Consider the following 5,536-nt stretch of genomic DNA (forward strand, 5'->3'; position numbering starts at 1 on the left):
TTAGCAATTACTAGCACACCTAAATGTTTAGTAAATGGGTGTTAGGAGGGTTTGTGGAAGACCAGAAATGGGTGTGTTGACATTAAAGTGATTAAATGAGTAATTGTTGACCTAGTTGGGCAAGATGGGTGTAAAATGTCATAAGTTTGTGTAAGACGGTGTTGTTAGACCTTAATCACTAGCTTTTAGTGATTGATGATGGGTCTTGACCTTAAATGATGGTTTTGGTAAATGGGGCATTTAATGCAATTAAGTCATTGAATGCACATGTGTAAAGTGTTGGCATTTAGTCCAACTAGTTCGTGTGTTAATGGAGTACTTATTATATTAGGTACTTTGCCTTGAAGCTTGCGGAGTTATAAAATCGTCACCAAATTGTTAAGGTGAGTGGAGTAATTATACATGTATGTATATGGTGTATTTATTTGTATGCTATGGCATGACCCACGGAGCCGGGAGTGCCATAGTATGTGTGAGTGTACTATGATGTGAACCACGGAGCCGGTAGCATCATGGTGCACGTAGGGATGGCAATGGATCGAATATGGATCGGGTGATGCCGTATCCATATCCATATCCATTTAGTTTTTGTTCATCCATATCCATATCCATATCCATTTAGTTTCAGATCATCCGTCCATATCCATATCCAATGGATTAAGCGGGTTAATGGATATCCAATGGATATTAAAAAACTGTTATAGTATTTTTTAATATGCGATTAAAACGTAAACGTAGTACAACAAAAATATATTTGACATGACATTAAAAATTCTATCCATAAAATTGTGTAATTTTTGTCGAAGATATAACAAAATTTGCTAAACTTATTATAAAACATTGATTATAAAAAATTAAATATGAAATTTGTAAGTTTATTTTGTTAAATATACATGTTTTATTGTAATATATTATAGTTATTTTATTATAGAGTTGAAAGAAAAATGAAAATCTAATGGTAAATGAGCTTGTAATAGTAAATATATAAGAATAACTATAATATTTATGTATTTGTATACGTATTTCGGGTGGTAATGGATATATCCATGGATGAAACTTTTCATCCATGTCCATATCCATATCCATTTAGGTTCATCCATATCCGTATCCATATCCATATCCATTTAGGTTCATCCATATCCATCACGAAGCGGGTGGATCGGGTGGATATCCACCGGATCGGGTGACCATTGCCATCCCTAGGTGTACGTGTTGTGATGTGAACCACGGAGCCGGTAGCATCAAAGTGTGAATCATGGAGCCGGTAGCACTATAAAAAAATTAGGTGTGAACCACGGAGCCGGTAGCACCGAAGTGCGAACCACGGAGCCGGTAGCACTATAAAAGAGTATGACTCGAATGCGTAGTGACATGAACCACGAAGCTGGTAGCGTCATAGCATTACGTATGGTGTGAACCACGGAGCCGGTAGCACCATGACGTGTGTATGGTTAACCATATAGATTGTGTGTGTGTTGTTGTATAGCATAATATATTATTTTGGTGAATATGCTAATGATTATGCTAGTTGCGGTATTTGGAGGTTATTAGCTTATACTCGGAGTTTGTATGCTAATTGTTATTACTAGCGAATATTACGGTGTATGTAAGTGCATGCAAGTATGTATATTATATATGTATATGTATAATTATTGCATTCACTAAGCTTTGCTTACCCTCTCGTTGTTTATCTTTTTATAGGCTCTGGCGTTGACAAGGGTAAGGGCATTCGATTGGATTAGAGATCCCGCTTGTTATTTAGGGGATGCTTTTGGGATGTGATAGCTTTTGGAGTTTGACCGAGACTTGGGTAGTTTAACCCCAAACACCATGCTCATAGTGTCTTTTGAAAATTAAACTAATGTGGTCGAAACTCATGATTTGTACGAAACTCGTAAAACGGCCGATGTGGGCCCCGTTTTGTAAAACTCATTTTATGTTTGAATCGTATGAGTTTTTCATATTAGAACATGTTGTGAAAAGCGTTTCGTCTAATTATGTCCGGAAGTGGGAGATCTTTATTTGAAAAATTGCAAAACCGGACAGAACTGAATCGGGGTCTGTGCGCGACGCGCATCCTTTGGTGGTGCACGTGGCGCACTCCACTTTTATAAAAAAAAAAAAAAAAAATCTTTCGCGCGTTCGGATGGTTACTGGATTGGGTTGTTACATAACTGTTTCCGGCTAATCTTTCCAACATTTGATCAATGAAAGGTAAAGGAAAGTGATCTTTTCTGGTGGCGTCATTTAGTTTTCTATAATCAATACAAACACGCCATCCCGTTACAGTCCTAATAGGAATAAGCTCATCTTTTTCATTTGTGATGGCAATCATGCCACCCTTCTTAAGTACGCATTGAACTGGGATTACCCATGGACTATCAGAGATTGGATAAATTAAACCTGCATCTAGCAGTTTAATAATTTCTTTCTTAACAACATCTTGCATATTAGGATTTAGTCTTCGTTGGCGTTGCACATAGGTTTTATGATTTTCTTCCATAAGGATTTTATGGGTGCAATACGAAGGACTTATGCCTTTAATGTTATGAATTTTTCATGCAATAGCTGCTTTATGAGCTTTTAGCACAGAAATGAGTTGAGATTTTTCATTTTCTGTAAGAGAAGACAATATTATTACAGGTAATTCAGATTCACCATGTAAATAAGCGTATTCCAAATGGTTTGGAAGTGGCTTTAACTCTAATATCGGTGGTTCTTCTATCGATGATTTGTATCGATATATGTCTTCTTCTTTTAGAATTTGAAGTTCTTCTATTGTTGGTTCGTAATCATTAGCCATAAGTGTAGCTAACATTTCAGCTTCATCAATTGGTTCAGTTCCTTCTCCTAAAGAACATTCTCCTGTTCCTTGTAATTCTGGAAATTCTTGTAACAATTTTGCATGTGAATCTATAGTTTGAATGTAATAACATGTATCATCTGCAGATTACGATTGTTGCATGGCTCTATCAACTGAAAAGGTAACACTCTCGTCCTCTATACTTAGGGTCAGTTTCTTACCGAACACATCTATTATTGCTTTAGCCGTGTTTAAGAATGGTCTTCCTAATATGAGAGGAACTCGAGAATCTTCTTCCATGTCTAGAATAACAAAATCTACTGGAAATACTAAAGTACCAACTTTAACTAGCATGTTCTCCATTATCCCTCTAGGATATTTTACTGATCGATCGGCTAGTTGTATGCTTATTCGTGTTGGTTTCAATTCTCCAAGGTCTAGTTTAGTGTATAATGAATACGACATTAAATTTATACTAGCAACTAAGTCTACCAATGCTTCTATTGAACTAAGATTACCCAGAAAACATGGAATTGTGAAACTTCCTGGATCTGATAATTTTTCTGGTAGTTTATTCAATAGCACTGCAGAACAATTAGCATTCATTGTAACAGCCGGGAGTTCTTCCATTTTCTTTCTATTTGTGATTAGATCTTTCAAGAATTTAGCATATCTTGGCATTCCTGAAATTACATCAATGAAAGGAAGATTGACATTTATTTGTTTAAACATATCCAAAAATTTGGATTGCTTGACTTCAAGTCTTTCTTTTCTCATTTTACTCGGGTAAGGAAGCGGTGGTTGGTATGGTTTAACATAAGGTTTCGCCTTAACTGTGTTATCTTCATTAACCTTTTCAACTACCGGTTCTGTTTCCTTCTCATGCTCAGGCTGTGATGCCTGTGTAGTGGGAATAGAGTCGTCAGAAATTACAGGTATTTCAGGTGGTTTAATTGTAATACCACTTATTGTGGTAATGGCTTTAGCTGTTTTATTTCGGGGGTTAGCATTTGTATCGCTAGGTAGACTCCCTGGTTTTCTTTCACCTATCAACCTTGCTAGGTTGCTCACTTTTTGTTTCAGATTTTGGATTGAAGCTTGTTGATTTCTAAATGCTTAAGCATTTTGTTCATTGGTTTGTTTCTGAGATGTGAAAAACTGCATTTGAGATTCAACTAGCTTTGACATCATATCTTCTAAATTTGGCTTTTTATCATCGGTTTGTGGTGGTTTATTTGGAAAAATATGTCTTTGTTGGTTGTAAGTATTATTGGATACTTGTTGATTGCTAGGACCTTGTTGGTTGTTGTATGGAACATTTCGGTTATAATTCTGATTTTGATTGTAGTTTGGTCTTGACGGTTGATAATTATTCTGATAATTATTTCCAGGCCTTTGGTTTATATATGAAATATTCTCTCTTTGTTCCATTGTTTGTTCAATACTGAGACAATCTTTTGTCAAATGTGGTCCTCCACATTGCTCACAACTAATTCGTATTGCGTGAATATCCTTAGTCATCTTTTCCATTCGTCTCTCGAAAGCGTTTAACTTTGCGGAAATGGAATCAAAGTCATGGCTAGAATCGGCTCTAGCCGCTTTAGATGATCTAACGATGTCTTTTTCTTGATGCCACTCTTGTGAGTGGGAGGCTGTGTTATCAATAATTTTGTAAGCTTCAGTTGCGGTTTTCTTCATAATAGAATCACCAGCTGCTATGTCGATGTATTTTCGTGTAATAATGTCGCATCCTTGGTAGAATATTTGTACTATTTGATAAGTGTCTAAACCATGTTGAGGACATCCTCTCAACAACTTTCCAAATCTTGTCCACGCTTCATATAAAGTTTCATTTGGCTTTTGTGTGAACGTAACAATTTCTCCTTGAAGTCTCACGGCTTTAGAAGCCGGAAAGAATCTTTTAAGAAATTTCTCAACTAAGACATCCCATGTGTCAATCGCCCCTTCAGGTAACGATTCTAACTAATCTTTGGCTTCTCCCTTTAAAGTCCAGGGAAATAACATGAGATAGATCTGTTCATCCTCAACTTCTCTAATTTTAAATAAAGTACAGATCCTATTAAAGGTTCGAAGATGTTCGTTTGGATCTTCCTTCGGCGTACCACTAAATTGGCATTGATTAGTTACCATGTGTAGGATTTGTCCTTTGATTTCAGAATCTGGCGCATTAATGTCTGGTTGAGTAATTGCGTGACCTTGGCTAGTGCGTGTAGCTCTCATTCGATCTTCCATACTTAGAGATTCCTGATTTTCTATGATTAAATTTGTTGAATCTGAATCACTAGAGGATTCTGATTTAATGGTTTCTTCCTCGACAATCTCTGGTTGTATGATTTGCGGTTCAGGAGGAATGATTAGTGGTTCAGGATCTCTGAATTGTCCTTGAAAATCCTCCGGGTTCTCAATTATGAGGTCGGGTTCAAAAAATAGATTATCGGAAATTTGAATTGGAGTACTTGGTCGACTAGATGATGGTTCTAAAGAAAAATCAACGGCGACAATATTGGCTAGATGTCTTGATCGAGTTACAGGTGGTGAACGTATGAAAGGTGGTGAACGTTTTGCTCGGTGCATTCACTGAATATCCTATTAGTTATAAAAGATAAAAATTATATAAGCTATTAAATTAATAGACTTTTCTGATTTTGCCCACGTTTCTAATAGCCAATAGATGCAGCAGGTAGCCAGGACCCTTTAAATCAGAAGCCCACA

The 5,536-nt window shown here is 36.5% G+C and overlaps 1 non-coding gene across 1 annotated transcript; it reads left to right on the forward strand.

The window, feature by feature from the left end:
• Window positions 1-4,589: 4,589 nt before the first annotated feature.
• LOC139886971 (small nucleolar RNA R71) lies at window positions 4,590-4,696 on the forward strand. The gene has a single exon (XR_011772827.1). It is a non-coding gene; the product is annotated as a small nucleolar RNA R71 (small nucleolar RNA).
• The last annotated feature ends 840 nt before the right edge of the window (window positions 4,697-5,536 follow it).

The sequence above is a fragment of the Rutidosis leptorrhynchoides genome, chromosome 1 (genome assembly GCF_046630445.1).
Source record: "Rutidosis leptorrhynchoides isolate AG116_Rl617_1_P2 chromosome 1, CSIRO_AGI_Rlap_v1, whole genome shotgun sequence".
In the NCBI taxonomy this organism is placed as follows: Eukaryota; Viridiplantae; Streptophyta; class Magnoliopsida; order Asterales; family Asteraceae; genus Rutidosis; species Rutidosis leptorrhynchoides.